At 34.9% G+C, this 19,781-nt stretch overlaps 1 long non-coding RNA gene across 1 annotated transcript; it reads left to right on the forward strand.

Annotated features, from left to right (window-relative positions):
- The first annotated feature begins 1,695 nt into the window (after positions 1-1,695).
- Positions 1,696-13,387, forward strand: LOC139690983 (uncharacterized). The gene is made up of 4 exons (XR_011701548.1): positions 1,696-1,761; positions 1,969-2,139; positions 4,060-4,368; positions 13,310-13,387. It is a non-coding gene; the product is annotated as an uncharacterized lncRNA (long non-coding RNA).
- Positions 13,388-19,781: the final 6,394 nt, after the last annotated feature.

Here is a 19,781-nt window from a genome sequence, read left to right on the forward strand (position 1 = left end):
CGGCCCTCAAAGCGATGTCGTAGTAAACCCATGTTTTGCTCTCCGTTCAAATTTTTAACCAGCAACGCTCTAATCGGTGACGGATCATTTTGAGCAAACCTCCAGCTGGCGCGAATAGCAATCTGACTAAAGGAAGCTAGTCTAATCGCCGATGCGTCAATCGGACCCGAGGGAGTGAACATGGTCTACTCGGGGACGGCGTAAAGGGGGCATTTATTCAAACGAAAGGATCCAATTCACGCCTCCCGTCTAAATGAGCGCGCAGAACACTAAGGATTATATAGCCAACAATACTTGGAAATATTTAATCTTTCAGTGTTAATACCTTACAAGACGCTTGTACTATGAATAATGCTGTCAAAGATTTATTAGTCTTCTTCATCCTCTTCAGCGGTCATTGGTTTTATGTCTTACGGCAAAAACTTATTTCGTGACCGTTTAGTTTTTATTGCTATCAATACATTTCTCCTCTCGCGCGCGTCTATTTTATAGTAAAAAAATGATTTTTGGTTTGCCTTGCGCACCAGTAACTGTACACACCTCAAACAAGAACATTGTGCTCCAATCAATGTCGTAATATACTTTATTTTTGCCAGATGTTTGTCTTTCATATGTAGTTCAATGAACAAATCATTGCCTCATTTTATGTCCATGCCATAAGCATGGCATGTTTAGCTGCATTTTATGTTCAGCAGTCTACGATATTCTTTCGTCGACCCCCCCCCTTTCCCTCTTTCAACCAAAATATGGATATTCCATTAGACCCCCCACCTATCTCTATCCTCCCCTACCCATGTCTAAAATCCCCCCTCACTCTTCCCTCCATTCAACACCCTTCCTAACGTCAGCTCAAAACTCTCCCTTGGCCCCCTTCTCCTATCTTCGCCCACCAATCCCTTGCGTCCCGCGGAACCACTCCCCCCCTCCTTCACTCTTCATGCCCTGGGCGAGAACTTAGTTCTACGGAGACTTTCTTTGAGATCTGTTTGCTTCAGGTGTGCTCTTAGAAGGGGGAACGCCTGTCAGGCGCAAACAACGTTGCGAGAGCGACGGAAGATCACTCTAGTCTGGATTGAATCAAGTAAGTGGCCATTCATTCTTAATTATCAGTCATATTACTAAGAAGCTTACTTTAATATACGAATTAAATTGTTAAAACGCATTTTCCACGATCGTTGAGTTCTACCCTGAGCTTCTTTAATTTCTTTCGTAATCTGTCTTTATCTGTTCTGGGGTACTTAATGTCGTAATAATACTGGTTCACGTTTGCAAGGATACATTTTTATATGCATAATGGCGTAAATGAGTCAAGGCTTCGCGGCACTTCACACTCGAAATTTGTGAAAGGCGAGCTTTGACCGGACGATACCGAAGACCTCTGTTCTTCCCTTTTAGAGTGCCGGCACTGTCATGACGTCATATTTTACTTGGGCGAACTAAGTTCCCTGTGATTTCATTAAAGGTATGCTCGAAATTCGTGGAAATGCGTTGGAATAAGCGAATTTAGTAAGTTTTTATCCGGTAATTATTTTTGCGCTCAAATTTCACGTGCCTAACAAGAACGTTCTAAAAAAAATGGTGAATACGAATTGATCTCATATTTAAGTATAAGTGGCTTAACTTATTAGTTTTGATCCGACTTGATTTTTTTCAGTGCACCCGAAGTAGTGATGTCGTAATTGGAGAGAGAGCTAAGTTTCATGGGAGACATGTTCCAGCGTAGTGCGATTTCTACTGTTCAGAGCATTGATGAATCTCTGGGTGAGTTTTAAGCGTCCAATTACTAGTTTTAAGACTGAGCCTTCCTTAAAGTTAAAAATTCAGTTCCTTTTGACGTTTTAATATGTCAGTTCCGGTTCACTTAGCGACTTTGATAATTTGACGATGATAATTACTAAATCTTAGACTTAATCAACCAATTATTTTTTCCCAAAACTTATCCTTTCTCCTCTCACGCTTCAACTTCAGCCTGCTGATCGTATTACTTCGTTCCTGAAAACTTCCAGTGTGGAAGGATGCATCACATTTCCATTCCATCAAATCGAGAGGCACGCTTCGAAGTGGGAAGACAATCTCTTTTGTGATCAGCTGATCGGCGAGATGATTTTCCCGATCCCAGTGTATACTTACTCCGGAAAGGTAACACAATTTCTGCGCTTTGTTAGCCTTTTGTGGAATTTTTCAAATTTCAAGATTCATTAACTGGATTAATGTTCAGTTTTTAGCCCTAAATGCAGACTCTATTCCGAGGATGGGCATCGCTTGCTCGCTCAGTAGATTATCGGATGAATTCCGCCTCTGAATTAGCGTAACGAAATAACTTATTTGATAGACTAATTATTTACTGCGTAGATTTAGAATTTTATATTTCCACTTGTATATCTGATGGCTTTTATGTAATATTCAAATCCACGTCCGCAAGCCCTCTTGGATATTGCTATGCTACTTGCCAAATATTTTCCTCATAATGTTAACTTGACTATCACTGCTTTAACTTCCGCCTACGAATTCGTGTTGATTATGTAATAATGAAGATAGAAAAAATTCGTGTTGCCATAATTACATTTAGGGAACTTTTGTCCATTGTGCTTGCCTAACTGATGGTTCATATCTAAGTCACTCCCTTCCAATTTATTTTAATTTTGATTATATATGCGAAGTTAGAGATGTTTGTAAATTAATGGCAAGCATCGTTGTGCGTTCGTTCTAAATATCATCGTTAGATTTCACATGACTATCGTCTGAATTGTGAAATTATTTAATACCCAAATATTCGTTACTGAAGTGCTTCAGAATTTTGTTGGCGTGATTTGTCACAGTTTAAATGAGTTTTAAATGGCGGATATTTCATTTGATGTTTAACGAAACTTATTTAAGCTGTCATGCTTTAAAGAATTATTCCAATGTAAAAACTTTCATAATTGTTAAAGCTATGGGTAGTTTGAGAAAAAAATCGTTTTACCTTGCGAATTTTTATGGCGTGATTGTACTAAAAAGGATAATTAACGAAATTAGGGAGTTTCCTTGCATAATTTTACTGGGTTTGTTTTTTCTGCTGTCTCCTCGTCACAGGCCGGGCGCAGTAAAAGGCTATGGACGAGGCATCCACTTGGTGTAAGTGATATCTAAGAGGGGAATTCTTGGGAAATTTTGTACTGCCTCTTGGGTTGCTACCAATCTTGGACTTGCAAAGACGTGACTAAATTTAACAGACAGTGGAATAATGCTTCGTCGAACCGCCATTTCATCAAATCGTGATAAGAGACGCTTTGGATGTGGAGCGAATGATCTCCTGCCATCAGCTGATCTGCGAGGAGTCCTTGTTGTCGCTTATCTCTACTACTCCGAGGAGTAACTTAATTTCTTCTCAATGGTTGGCTTTAAAAACATAGCGATAGCAAATTGTGCAATTTCAGTACTCAGTCGCTATTAAGTTTTGGATCCTATGAATTAGTAGTAGGCATCGCGCGTTCTCTCGGCATTGCTAGATCGAATTCTGCCTTAAATTTTTCGTGCAAGTTTCATTTTCTGGATTTACCATGACGACAGAAATTGTCTACTTCTTCCATAGATGTTAAGGGTTGAAGTTTAAAAATACCGATGTCTCGAATTTTTCAATGTGTTCCTTCCAGTCCCGTGTTGTGTATTTAACGGTATTATGCTCCGTTAGGAATGCCGAAAGCAGACATGCCGTGCTTCATTTATAACTTTTTGTTCGCTATCATTGTATTTTTAAGATTTATAAATAATTTATCGGTGAAGTCAATTGATTGGCTTTCATAATCAATACTTAATTAGAAACTAATGACATTAGTTGTGTGGTTTCGTATATAGTTTCAGCATCATGATATTCGAAGTTTTTAGAAATTTCATTCCGGTAATCCTCTCATTATCATGTTGTACTTAAATGAGTAATTCCTGAGTAAAACCTTTCTTAATAATTAATACAGACATTAAGAATTTTTATTGTGCTATTTTCTATTTTGTTTTGTAATTTTAATTTAAATTTAAATTATCTTTGTGAATACTAAGCTTTTAAATTTTCTATCCTCTAATAAGGTAGTTTCTCTGCTGAAGCGGCGCTAAATTTCAAATGGGCTCAAGAAACTTGATGCTGTAGCAGTTAGTTGGTAACGGCGTGATGTTACCCTTAGATTTATTTTAATCTTTGGAATATTCTAAGACTCTTCGCCCAATTTCGCCCTTCCAACGAAAGGATTCTCGAGCTCGCTGGACAGCTTTAGATAGGACGAGAGCGAAGGCTACGGATGAGGGAAGAAAGCAAGACTCGTGCTCTGGAAATCAGCTCATCGGCAAAATGTCATCAAAGACCTAAACTCTCCTAGCTGGACCTTGGATCTTCGAAAAGTTAGTTGAAGTGTCACATTTATAATTTTTCATACGCCAATTAGCTCTCTGAATTGGTCAATACTTCTCTTAATTTTTTACTTCATTATTTCTATTTTTTTATTTCTAAATTTTCTACTTTTATATTTTAATTTTGTATATTTTCTTTCGTTTTCATAATTTTGTTTTAATACTTTAATCTTTATTAGTTCATAAATTTATTTTTTTAATTTTATTTTGGTATTTATATTTCTGGCTTGAAGTCTACCTATTTGATGTGTACATGGTAGACTTGCATAACTTCGTATATCAGTAGATTAAAACCACCTCAGCGTTAGTTTTTCGACAGCATTGAAAAGTTAAATAAAATGTAGTAGTAGTACATTTTTTGTAACTTATAAAAGTTTGATCCACTCTAATATTGCTTAATGCACAGTTTCGTCAACTTCTTAATGTAGCTAGAAACTATTTTTCCGTTGATTACTTCAGGAGGGATTTCAATTTTAGCGGCCGTATTTTAGGAGGAGATTGAAGTTAGGACTGAAGAAATTTTAGGAAAGATTGGAATGAAGCAGCTTGAAAGGCGTCGGAGATATCCAGTTTAATTTAATTTTCAATTTTCTCCAAAGCTGTAATTTTCACAATTTATAAGGATCTATGAATGTCGCAATTTCTTTATTGATTTTGCGTAGAAAGGCCCATATTTTACTAAAACTAACATCTTAAGTGTCAGAGAGCACAACTTTTTATTTATAAAGTTGTTACAGTGAACTGGAAATGCAAATAGTATGGGCTTTCGCCCCAGATAGGACGAATTCCTGACTCATTGAAAGGTTAGTAAGTGAAACGTTATCCGCTGCTTCAACAGACGTTTCCGAATGATCATTGAAAGCAGCTATTTAGGCAAAAAGTAGCTGTAAATGAATGGCGTTGATTACTCCAGGCTATCTTGAAGGTCAAAACGAGTTTTTCTCGAGGCGCGACAAGATTTAGAGTAGCATTCTTATTTATGGTTACTAAACCTGAGATTTTTAGAAGTACTTTTAACTAGCCGAAAGTAAATGTTATAAGTATACTTTCACTAAATAATTGCTGGCCACCGCGTATCCCTACCGATGCTTTAATGGCATTTCGCAACATATCTAAATTTTTGTAAACCTGTATTTCGTACTGTTGTATTTTAACTCGTATCTTACATCCGTCGTCGAGAATTCGAAGATTAGCATATTTGAAAGGAGGTGCATAATATAAAATTGGAAACAGTGTATTCGAGAGGGAATCAGCGGGAATAGTAAACACAGACCTGAGTAAATTGAGGCAATAATTTTTATCAAACCTGACATATCCTCAAATTGAGTAGCTTCAGGCGTGATGTGGTAGAAGGCGAACATAACGAATAACCGATCGAAGCTCTTTTCCACTTGATAAAATTTTTATATTTTACGACCGGGTTTCGATGTATTACATCACCATCAGGGCCTGATGATGATGTAATACATCGAAATCCGGTCGTAAAATATAAAAATTTTATCAAGTGGAAAAGTGCTTTGATCAGTTATTCACTGACGTATCCTGTATGTTTTACTGTTTACACTCAATGTACTCCTTAACTTTGTTTTTATATTGTTGCCTCTCATATCTCTTCTTTTTCCTTGTCAGTCTGCTTTTGTTTCATCTATCTTGTAAAGGTTCCCAGCGTTTTTAACATTTCAGCCACTCTCTCCATCCAACTATGCTTCCCCAGTACATATATGGCGGCCTTTCTTTGGACCTTCTCCAGTTTTGTAATACTATATGCTCATCATGTGGGTCCCATAGAAGTGATAGGTACTCAAAAGTTGGTCTTACGAAAGTCTTATGCGCCATTTCCTTAGTTGCTCTAATACTCCCTAGTTTCTCATCACCCAATGCAGTTTTTTGTAAGTTTTCTCAACTATGTAGTCTACGTTCCGCCCCCACCGTATATCCTTGGTTAAATAAAAAAGTATTTACAGCTATCACTTCTAGGAATGACATTTTCCGAGAATTTATAGTCCTTATTGGTTCAATTTACCTTGTTACTTAAAGTGATGGATTTGCATTTGCTATCACATTATTTGTCACTCAATCAGCCATTTTATTTACGTCCCTTTGCAGTACTTCGCGGTTGCTGTTTTTCTGGACTTTCCTGTAGATGATGCAGTCGCCCGCTAAAAGTCTTATTTGAGGTTAAAGTTTTTCCCAATGATAATTTATATAGATCAAAAACAAGTGGGCCAAGTACAATACCTTGTGGGACGCCCGATGTTACCCTCGTTTTTTCAGAATACACTTCTCCTAATTTGACCCTTTATGATCGACCATTAATGAAATGTTTGACCCACGGCATCACTCCTCAAGCGTCAATCACTCTTCGTTTGACTTTGTCTTTTGACCGATCGAATATTATAGCATCCACTTTTATTACCGCATCCATAGTTCGACATTTCTTGGCAGAACCCTAATAGCCGAGTTTCGCAAGAGTGCACTTTTCTGAAACTTAATGCAACGTAAGCGATAAGTTTTCAAGGAACTATAAAAAAATAGCTCTGCGCTTACGGGGCGATCACATATAATATGGGTATATTTCTGCGTGTTCTGTCGAGTAAGAATCTAGAAAGAAATGTGGCGAAGTTGTTTGAAATGTTATCTTACACAAGATCTGTTATCTGCACACATTCTCTGATGGAACTTCGATAATAAATCATTCGGATCCTATATCCATGTCGTCGTCAGCTCATGTCGGTTTATAGTTGCATTTTTCCTTAACCTATTCAGAAGTGAAATCTGCCTGTAACTGGAGGCACGTTTAACTTACGGAAAGTATTTGAATTAAAAGAATTAGATTTTTCAGGAATCAAATGTATGCCTTCAGCAGTTGTGCCTCTTTCATTTTAAGTTTAAAAGTTGAAATTTACTTCAATCTGCTTTAATTTTCTTTTATTTTTAGAAATATTTCGCACATTTCAGGAAAGTATACGAAAATCTAGAAGCACACTTACTTACACATATAACTAAATATTAAGAAATACCTATTTATGTTGTTGCATGGCAGGTGTTGAATCACCCCTGCCGCTGACTCTTGCTTGCAGGGTACTCCATAAAATGAAAAGTGGAACGTATATCAAGATGGAGAGATCGTTACTCGATATATTTTTCAGCTTGGGGGTTACAATAACCGAATAAATCTATCTAGTGGTCACTTCTACTAGTTTCAAATAAGAATTTTTTTTAAAGGCATAAGAGTAATTTAAAAGTTCATTGTAGACTGTTGCATGGCGTCTTCATGAGGATTTTTTTCCCTTATAATTTTTAAATGAATTTGTTACTTTATTGTTCGCCTATTTTAATTTTTAAATTAACGTGATATCGATGCACGGGAAGTTTGCAAATATTATTTCGCTCGATTACAAGTTGTGTAATTTTAGCCTCTATCCTCAACTTAACATATTTGTTTGATAGTTACTTGGACATATCACCACAGTCAATTTTTACGAATAGTTTTCCGCACATCCTAATTGTTTTTCTTGTAGACTTTTATTGTATACCAAATGAAATAAAATGTACGCGAGTAAATAACGCGCGACAGTTCTTAAAAACTAAGAGTGGACAATACAAAGTTCCTGTTCCAATTTTTGCTGTGCTGTCTTCAGATAATTTGTACGTCCGGTTTATTTGAGAGCCCATTCGCAGTATTCGATTTTATAAAGATCTATATTTACAGCTAGTTAAGGATGCTATAGAAGTGATAATGGAGAGTAAAAGATTTAAAAATAGTTTCAGGGAAACTTGAAATATCTTTAGACTATATATTTCAGTTAGTAGTTTAAAATCATGAAACACTCGTATGCCTTGGTCATATTTTCATCATATGGAGTTTGGGTTGAAATTCTTCTTCAGCCGTCTAACTGCGAGGCAATTCTCATAATTTGGAATGCACAAAATATTTTGCTATCAGTTTCAATTGTTTCAAGTGTTCATCTCGTGTATTTTGATTGGTAATTTTGTTAAACTAAAACTTTGTTCGCCATACTCTTTTAATAATTGGATGACTTTTGAGAAAATATTCTCGTGAGGGTAATTAATTCCGACTTGAGGGGTATTTCAGAAATAGGGGATGGAGGTACCTAATTGAGCCACTGGGCTTTTTTTTCACGGCATTTCATTTATTTTTAAATTAAACCTATATATTTCAAAAGCTGTACTGGGGCCCTATGTTTTGGATAACTTTCAATTCAATAGGTATGCGTGGAAAAATCTGAACACCAATCGAAATCTACTATTAATCTACCGAGACGAAAATTCATTTTTTCACCTTTCACCTGTCAAAATAGCAACTGATGTAAATGGTGTACTGTTTTAAATTTATTCTTAAGGTTTTATTTCAATTGGTTTGCTTCGTAAAAGAGTGAAAATATATTCAAGTGTTGTCTTGTTTTTTTTGCTTGGAACAAGAGGGAAAAGATTGCGTCAAATGTAGGCACAGCTTACATTCAAAGCCTTCCTTGTTTTAAATCCCGCTTGTTCGCCTATTCTTTTAATAAGTCATTCTGTTGAATAATTAAATTTCAGAAGTATTAACAATCATTTTCCTGAGGTACTTAGGAAAGTTGACAGGTTCATTTTACATGTGCCATTTTAGAACATTGATCGGGAACCTGGTTAACTTGCAATTGACCTTATTAAAACAATCTGAGAGAGCTTTGCATGTGCTTTCATTTAAAGCAGATGATGCCATGCCATTTAGAAAAATATACAAAATTATTTAACATGTGAGTGGGTTTGTGTTCGAAGTAATTTCGTAACCATTAATGAGCACTTGTTGGGACTGTCATCTAGATTTTATTTCTGTGAATATATTCGGTTTGATGAATGCAATCGAAATTCTTTCCAATGTTTTATTGTAAGTTTTGAACATTATATTATGTACCTGTATTTTTTTCTAGATGTAGTTCGTTTTTATGGTGACGTTATCTGAGTAATGTTCAATTGGTTAAATTTCCTCTTGCTATCTTCTTACTTTCCCAGTATTTGTGTATTTAATTAGCTCCCTTTTATTTAACGTCCACTCATTCCGATCGTAACGGTTAGAAAGTGCATTTTTTAGCTGAGGATGCTAGTCCAACTCCTGAAATATGGAAATACTTTGTTTTCTCTAAATCGTAATTAGTTAAGCCTCTGTATATGTGTACGTAAGTAGCCACAATGGCATGACACATTTTTTCCCCCAAGGTCACCTTTCAGACTTGGTACCTTTTTATTTCTAATATTTACATCTGGTATTTTAATTTTAACAATCAATCAATTAATTTTAACAATTTAATCATTTACTGTCTATAATAATATACTACTGTTATATAAGATATGACTGCCACCTATTCATTTCACCTAAACTTTCGAATGCTCATTTAAGCTTTTTTTAAACATAGCTTTCAGTTAATTGGAAAGTACTTCATAAAAATAATTTACGAGAGCATTTAAGGTAAATTTGTTTAATTTCGTTAGATATTGATAAAATATTTAGTTCAACTATTAGCGATTCACTGTTCCTCCTATGCGAAATACCTTCGACCATGTTTCACTCGATGGGACGACTTATCCTTAATACATTAGATAGTTCTTCTCAGTGTGCGGGGGATCATGAATGGAAGGCAATTGAGGTTAAGACAGGATTGGGATTCAACTTGCTTGGATACCAAATATATAAATTGCTTTTAGTTCTTGATTTCGTCAATCGATTCATTTGTCCTGTCGCATTATGGAAAAGGGAGTTTAGGTGTGCCCCATTTTAAAATTGATGAGGTAATAGTTAATCTCCCCATTGACCTTCATGAGCCATATTCTCTGTCAATTGCCTTTTCTTAATCACCTCTGAGGGACTTGGTAGTCCCGGGGTAGATAATTGGGTTAGTGACCGGAGCACTCGAGTTTGATCTCCAAGCATGGGCACCCTCAGCTTTGCCCGAGCTGTGATATTTTTACTACCAGAACTTCCTGGGACCATAACTGGCACAGGGAAAGGATCTAGCTCCCCTACCCTGATGTGAATTTCACTCTCCGTTGGGCTTATTATTGAGTGAATATACCATCACCTGTGAAACAACCTTCAGGTTGCTATACCCCTAAATAGTTGAACCACCCTTGGAAACGGGAAACTGTTCCGAGGATATAAAGTGAAAAGTGGGGTGTTGTTCTAGGTTCAGTGAATTTAGGAAAGGAAGCCCTTAAAATAAATAATCTTTAATCCATAATTAAACCAATCCATGGAGTAACTGGCTTTAATAATTTCGAAATAAGAAGACATTTTTAGTAACTTATACCGGGCCGAAGTCATTTGTTGGACATTCAATGGAACCACTTCAAATTAGGTGAATATAAATTTATCTTCTAGGTATCTCTAAATAAATACTGGGCACTGCATATCTGCTTGGTGGTACAAGTACTCTTACTCTTGTATTTATACGTACTCGTCATGATACACCAAAATTATCCACCCAAATTTAGAACTATACTTGCATTAAATTTGATGTCAAGATTTTGAATTCTGCTGGTGTGCGTAATAACTAGGATGCCCCATCTTTGAATGCTTTTTATACTTTTAATTTTGTCACTTGCGTCACGTAATAGGTAATGCGTTAAGAACATAATAACAGTTCTTTTTTTCGATAACATGTACCAGGTTTTGCCAGACTGTAGTTATAAATAATTACAAAGTATTTCTCCAAATTTTTGTTGAAGTGCATTAAACTTTCGTTTATTATGTAGGTCAGGTTTTGATGAAAGCATTCCAAGCCAGCTATTAGTCAATCGCGCTGGATTCCCACCCAGAACCCAGGTTCCAATCCTGGAGACAGGAGATATTTTTCAGTGTATCCCGATCCCTATTTCGGGTGGTTCTTGGATAGCACTTGAGTACGCCGTCCGTTGGATGGGCCGATAAACTGAGGACGCCCTTGGCGCATTTCGTTAAGAATAGGCGGATGCCGACGTAGAGTTACTCTCCATCCTTACTTCTTGCCCTCTATCTCTAATAGCGCAAATTATCTTAGCTGTCGGTTGCCTCCACTAAAATGACTATAAATCGTTCATTGTGACACCGGTCACCTTTGTGGCATTAGGAGATCATCCAGTTCTACGTAAATATTAACTTATTAAAATTTAAACTTAAAGATGTAATGCAATTAACTTCAAACTAGTCAGTACAGATGAGATAACTTTGTTGAATGTGATTTGCGCTAAATACAACAGCGGGGTTCTAATCCATTTCTATAGTTTCACTATTCATTCCGGAATTAGCTACCGAATGCTGAGGTTGGTTTAAGTCAAAGGCAAAAATGCGTCGTTTCATTCATTGTGGTACTTAAGCGCGTGTAATTACACTTTGCATTTAGTCTCGTCCATAAGATGTTAAAAAGCATTAAGATATCAATTCTAATTTGTGTATTTGATGTTGTGTGCTTGTTATAATTGGGATCATTAGCAGACATTTTCAGTCGTTGAATTTCATTTGTTTTGCTGGTTTGTTTATATATGCTATTTTAGTAAGGTTGTTTTTTTATTGTTGTATTAACTTTTGTATGGTTTTTCCATGTTATATATAATAAATGTGTATTTTTGAAATTTTCAATAGCCATATTTAAAAAAAATACCTATCCTGCCCCAGTACTCCTTTATTTATGTTTGTATCGAGTTAACTCATGTTAGGTCATTCTGATCATAACGTTTGGTCACTGTCGTGCATTTTTAGTCAAAATTGGTGGTCACACAGCAGAACCATCATGCACGGAATATGTGGATCAGTATTAATTTATAGGTACCAACGCAATTTTTTAACGCTTAAATTTCCTCTAATCAAATTACGAGATTTACTGAATACTTAGACGCTGTGGTAAAATAGTTAATACGTTCGCAATAGGGTAAAAACTTGTTTATTAATTAAACTTTTTCAGTTAACTTAAGAAAAGCTCATCTAGGGCTGGTACGGATGAAAGTATTCCAGCCGAGTTATTAATAGTTCTTTGTGACAGCGGTCACTTGTGAAATTTAAGCATTGCCTAGAACAACGTAAATATTAAATTGCCATTTAGAATTCAACATTGAAGTTAGCGTTTGTACTTCACATCTTCTTGTCAGAAGTTTATCTGAGATCACTTAATGTTGCATGTGAATGGGATTGGTGCTAGATGTAGGTGAGGTTCTCATCTGTTGCTAATCAGTTAGATCATTCACCTGAATTAGCAATCAAATGCTCAGTCAGTTAATGCCAAATAATTTGAATTAATTCAAGATATTCCCATAAGTCCGTGCAATTTTTCGCCGTTGGTCTGTTGTGAAATAAGAGCTTCGTTCAGTGCAACGTAAATATTAAATTATAACATTTAAAATTAGCGATGTTAAGGAATTAATTTTACATCATTCTCATCAAAGTTGTTTCATATTGAAGGCAATTGGTGCCAAATAAGCAGGGTCTTATCCGTTGCTGTTCAGTTTGATCACTCATTTCGGAATGGAATACCAGCTAAATGCTCAGTCAGTTTATGCCAAGGAAACGAAAAAAAATGCGAGGCGTCCTTAAATGGAGTAAATTAAACTTTGGAAGTTCTCTTATTATTTTTAGGTTTTATATTATACATTATCTTTCAGTCAGTTAATAATAAAATCACATCTGTCTTAGTCTGTTTTCGTTCGTGGCATCTAACATCTAACGCGATTGCAACAGTAAATGAGAAAGAAATTTCGGAAGAAAAGTTCTTTTAATGATAATTCTTGGATAAATGGAGGAGGCGCGCAATAGGTAAAATTTTCAATTGACGTTTTAGATTGAAACAAACATTTTGGCCGGGTACTTGCTGTATGGCACACCTGAATATTAATTATTTGACGAAAAATTTTAAGAAAGAAAATCCATAACAAATTTTTAATTATAATATTTCTTTTGTTACAGGAATTCAACATGCGACATCTTATGGGGGCGAATTTACAAATCTACTTGACTAACACATCTCGCCAAATTAAACTACAAATGTATCATCCTTTGAATGTATAATTTTCTTACATATTTTTCTATTTCTATTTTATTTTTTCTATTTTCTTTTTTCTATTTTCTATTATATTTTATTGTAGTACCTTCTGCCATGCCAATAGTGTCCTCGCATGGCAGAAAGTTTTTTGACTTCTTTATAACTTGTAACTTTGTACAACTGTCTGCCAATAAATTGTACTGAAAAATACATTGATCTGTTTAAAACCTGGCCATAGATTTTTTTGCTCTGGACTTAGAAATTTTTCATGATTGTTCAATTGCCACTCTTTTCATGCTTAAGTATTACTAAAGATAATATATATATATTTAATATATATATATATTAACACAATATTCATATATTAAAATTTGACAAAAACAAATTTTTTCAAAATTTATTCAAATAATCAAACAAATTATACATTTTATACGAAAATTCACCCCTTTCTGGCACAATTTGGGTCAAAAAATGCTTAAAAATATCCCTTAAGTCCTATTTAATTAAAATTAGTTTCTGTTCAGCGTTGAGACTTTGGTAATTAAAATTTGGGTAGGGTTTTTAAAAAATTTTATTGATAAAAAAAATTGTTGACATTGGTTTTACATTATATTAAATATATATGCAAAATAATTGAATATATATACAAGATTTGAAACTGCTAATATGTGAAGAAGTTAATGTTGGAGGTTTCATTGAGTGATCTAATGAAGTTCTTTCATCTTCTAAAAACTGGATTGACATTATCCACAATGTCCACCTGCATCCCTCAACTCCTGGAGTAGGAACTTATTTGCAAATTATTTATAGGTCCTATTTCACGAGTTGAGTGCTGTAGATGGACATTGTGGATAATATTAATCCAGTGTTTAAAAAGAGAACAAAGAACTTTTTTAGATCACTCAATAAGGCCTCCCAAATTTCCTTCTGCACATGTCAGCAGTCCTCAGTGCATAGCATACATTCAATTATTTTGCAAGCCCTGTTCATTGTTGGCAGCTGGTTTAGGAAATGAAATTGGAGGCCAAATAACCCTTGCTTATATTCGATCCCTCCTGCTGAAGTGGCAAGGGTGATACTGTCTTTAAGATTTCATCCCACATGGACCAAGTCCGGCAACAAAGTATTGGCACCCATTGCTGAAACTGCATTTCAGGAAACAGCAGAGTGCATTGCAGTACAAGGCTCTCCACTGATCGAATTAGATCATGATTGTCATCTGCTCCAGCAATGACCTGTAAGAAGGAAGAAAAATATACTGGAAAAGATTAAACTATTATTACACCTCATTTCTTAATGGGTGTTAGATAGCAAAATGTAATGGGTAACCATGAAGCATAGTAAATTCTTGTACGGTTGAATCATAGAATTATGGTAAGAAATCCACAAAGAAATTAATTAAACTGTGATAGAAACAGTTTCTTCATCACACTCACTAGTCACCATGCCAAACTACAAAAGGTGTGAGCGAAAGGACAGTTGGAGAAAAATGCAGTCACTATTAAATTCATGCTTGTTAGCATGGTTTTGCCAAGATATAAATCATATCCAATGTTCTGCGTTTGGTAGGGGGTCCTTCAATGCCACTACTGAGCATGATGGGCTAGAAGATTTCATGGAAAAGATGTTCGTGAAAATGGAACTGCCAAATTCATCCAAATTTCCATTTATTTTCTGTAACACTTGGGGCCTGAAGTTCAAAATGCAATAAATATTCTAATTTCATAGAATCTTCAGATTTCTTTAAGTAGCCCTTTTAACATAGGACTTTTGTAGACTAAAGATGAATTTAGAAAGCCTGGGCAGTTACAATTTAAAGAAAGAATTAAAAGAAGTTGCACAATTGATGGGTCTGAATTAAAGAAATTGCGTGAAATATAAGATTTCAGATTGTTAATTTCATTTGAGCCAGACAAATGCAAAAATAATACATCTTAATGTAATATTTACAGTTGAGGTTCTTAATTTTTATACCACATCTATAATTCAAGGACTGCTCATGTCTGTTTCTTTTGCTAGTAAGATATTTTCAAGCTGGAGCACAAATTGAGTTTTACAAATAGGTTCTAAACCTGAAAGTCTGATCATGGGTGTGGAATTCCAAAAATATATTCACATTTGGATGGAATTCATACACATTTAGGAAAAAATTGTTCCCATTTCAGGAAAATTTTTTTTGAAACTTCTGGACGGTCATAAGACTGGCATTCATACTGCATCTAGCTTAGGATATAATTCCTACTTTACGAAGGGGTACATCTACATTTATCCCATAATTATTTCAAAGGTTATCAAGTATGAATTCCTCACATTGGGAGACTGATTTCCTCTTCATTCTTTTGCTGTATTTGATATCACACCTTTACAAAGGACTTTTTCACTTCTTTTGGTAGATAGTCACAAGTAGCAGTAACTGCAAATATTTTGGCAATTATGTAACTAGGGAACTTGGGCAGGAAGTTCAAGTGAATAGTTTGACACACAAGGCATTTAAAGCACTTCATTATGCAATGGGAGATTTGAAAGTAAGTAGCGTAGCCATAAAAGAAAGATCTTATAAGCCCTGGTTTGCCCTATCCTGGGATACTTGTCCAAAATATGGGACCATATAAAGTGGCACATATTGAAAAGTCAAAAAAAGTGCAATAAAAGGGAGCCAGATATATATTTGGTATGCATAAATGTTCAGATACGGTAAAGAACATTTTGGGTATTCTGAAATGGGAGAGCTTGCTCAATAGAATATAGAGTAGGTTAGTCACAATGTACAGCATAGGTATAAATGAAGCTTGGGAAGATTTAAGGAAGGAAATAGAAACAAGTTTTACTGGAGAAAACGACCATAGTTTTAAAAACAAAAATGCAAAAAACAAATAGGAATAAGTTTGTTTTAAGTTTGAGAATTGTTGAATAGAATCAGCTACATGGAGGGTTGCTTGAGCACTCGTCATCTAATGTTATGAGTTTAATGAATGGAACTAAGATAGCTACTGGACAAAATATGGAGTAATAAACTTTACAATCACTGTGACAAGTAATGATTTGAAAGTGAAGTGGATGGTGCGAAATTGGACTGTGTGATGCTCGATGGTGCATGATTTTGAATGCAGTGTGATGCTGGACAATGCATTGTTTGTATGGTGTGATGTCGGTCCATTAGTGATGTTATTGGCTTCATATATCCTTTGATTATCTTGGTAAGGAGCAGCTTAGTTTTGCTTTTATTTAACTAATGTTCATGCTATTATTTAAATTTGATAATGATGCTAGGGATTGTATACCACCACCATCTGAAGCTACCACCTGAAACTATCTACACAGGTTTTTTTTATTAATAATAATAATTAATGGTACAAGAGTAAGCTGGGTTTGCAACTTTCACTTCAGTTGTAAATTAAATCAGTAATTGGCTGAGCTATTAATCCAAATTGCCATCCATATCATCTGAAAAACCAAAAAACAATGTAAGGAATCTACTCCCTCCAATGATATATTTATTTACAAAGAAATTTCAGGTGATGAGTCTCAATAAATAGTGTCCTATGAGCTTTAACAGGTACAATGAGTCTCAAAATGTGATAAAAGTTAAAATACTAAAAAATCAAATATTTTTTCAAAACAGGAAAAAATACATGTGAACTGAATACATTGAGAGTAATATGGTTGTGCTCTTTAATCTTGAATGACTTTTTGGGGTGAAAATGGTAGTAATATTTCATTACATTTCATTATGTGGGGGGGGGGAGAGGGGGGGCAGAAGATGCAAGAGGAATCGCATCTTAGCTTTACTATTGTGTTAGTTTTGCCACTGTTTCCATGAGTAATTAACCTTGGTGGATCACTGATTGCTACAGTATTTTATAATTGTGTAGATAAGTGTAGTGTAGATGCATCACTACTTTCGGGAAACATGCGCAATAGATTTTGTTTAATGTGATGATTGATTAGATCTATTAATAACTGGTTTACAAACCAAATTTAAGTAAAATAAAAGTGGTTCTCCGTTTATCATAATGAGATCTTATTCACACTATAATATTATTTGTTTATAAACAAACTCATCCCAATAACTCAAACCTAGATCTTTAACCGATTCCTCAAACTGAACTTGAATAAGTATTGAGGGTAACGGTAAATTCAAATGCGATGAAATAAAAGCTAAAATATAAGAGCAAGACTTTTTAACTCAATGATATCAACCTTCCTCTTTAATACATGCTGGGAAGGTACTGAACAATTTCAAGGAAATAATATAAGATGATATACAGAGAAAGGGTTAACATTCTTTGGATTTGTGGATGGCATTGCTTCACTTGCAGAGAAGAAAGGAAATTCGACAAGATCACTACTAGCTAGTATGGAGTAGAGAATTTAAAATGATAAACTCCAGATGAATTGAATACAAAAAAAATCAATCGTTTGTAGCTGTCTCAAGGAAGAGGATCTTTAGATGAGTCTGGAAAGGCATGCCGAAGGAATTGGAAGAATTTTACTATTTAGACAGGTAAGATCACATGTGATGAAAGAAGTATCCTATCAGTAGAGACAAGTACCTATGGCAAAGTGTCCTATCATGGGCACAAGGAAGCGGTTTGTTGAAAGATGTTGAATCTATGGACGATGGAAAAAGCAGAGGAAAGAAGATTTGGGGCCATGGAAATGTGATGCTATAGAAGAGTGGTGAAAATAGAGTAACAAATGAAGTACTTTGAACTGTGGGTGAAGAGAAGCTTATGGAGGACACACACACAGAGGGAAATCGATTGGGTATATCCAGAGGCAAGATAGTTTACAGAAGACCAAAATTGAAGAAAGAATAGCTGAGGATAAACAATGAGAAGCAGGTGAGTGAAAATGTCAGTGCAAGGAGCTTAAAGAGAACAAAGAGATTGACAAGGAGCAAGATATATTCTGGAGAGCTGCAATAAACCAGTCCTTGGAAGGAACTGTGATATCTAGATATTAAACATGTGGCATTAAAGCTGTTATAATGATTATGATTCATTGTAATTGATGCTACTTTTGATATTAAGATAAAATATGTATTTTATCAATTGTTTAGATGTGGATGCACAAGCTATGTTTTTTAAATGTAACGCAACATCAAATCTTTCCATTATGATTATCATGATCCCAGAAAATGTTATGCAAATTTCTGTCCATTCCCATATGCTAATTTTGATGTTGACTGGGGATCTAATGTACTGGAATATTAGTTTAACATAGTCAACTGAAGTCATTTTGCATGATTTTTGTTGGAACAAAGGGACCACTAGAAATGACTAACTGGTGGTTGTCAACACACAGATTACAGTTAATTACCATCTATTGGCAGAGTAAAATTGAAGTAATTCAATTGGATACAGATTATTACAAAACTGGGATGATGACCAATGGACGTTTCACGTTTGAATGATTCTACATTCTTTTAACGTTCATATAATGAATCTCAATCCAAATCTTCATAAACTAAAATTTTGTCTTCATTAATGAATGGCCAAAGACTAATATGAAACTTTCTTAAAAATTATCTTAATTTTGTGAACACATTACAATGGCTGTATTAATTAAAAAGAAAATTTCTCTGAAGTTGTGCACCTTCAAAATATCATTACATTAGAATAAGAAACTTAATAAGGGATAGAGATCTTCTGGAGTAAAAAAAATGTATCCCTGGCAGCTTGTAAAATACTGTAACACCTACCCTTAAAGCTTTTAGTTGAATACTTCTTTAAAGTATGGACACTAAATCTTGAAAATTAACATGAACAGCTTCTGTTTCTCAACTTCTCTCGATTACTTTCATTTCAAATAATGAAGCTCAAGTACCTAAAAAACAACTATAAATTTGTTTGTTCAATGTAATTTCATGGGCACATACTTACATAAAACTTGATTATAGTTTCAATTATTGATATCCCAGTCATATTTTTGTGTGATAAACCCTAAATTTTAAACAATTTGATCAATATTTTTTGAGGAAATGCATCATGTGGAGGATTTATCTCATTTTTACAATATCTAGTGTAATAAGTGGTTTTAAAATGACCAATCGTTAGATATGTTAATGGAAAATTCAAAATTGAAGGTCATCTTGACACATGGAGGGTTAACGAGTTTTCTTTCTTCAGGAAAACCAATCACCTAGGATGCAATTGCTGTCAAGATATCACATCCATAGTGACTAACAAAAATTCAAAATCACCTCAGCCAACTACTATTTCAATCAGTGCCAACAATCATTTAAATTCAAACTACATGTACAATCAATTAGCAAAAAAGGTACTTACACTGTGGAAAAAGAAATTCATCCAGCCACATTGATGAATGCTGTTTATTGGACCCTCAGCATATTTTCAGGTGTCCTTCCTTCCACTCTATGATTTCCAAACACAA

This window comes from Hetaerina americana, unplaced genomic scaffold (genome assembly GCF_022747635.1).
Source record: "Hetaerina americana unplaced genomic scaffold, ioHetAmer1.1.p SCAF_3, whole genome shotgun sequence".
NCBI classification, from domain to species: domain Eukaryota; kingdom Metazoa; phylum Arthropoda; class Insecta; order Odonata; family Calopterygidae; genus Hetaerina; species Hetaerina americana.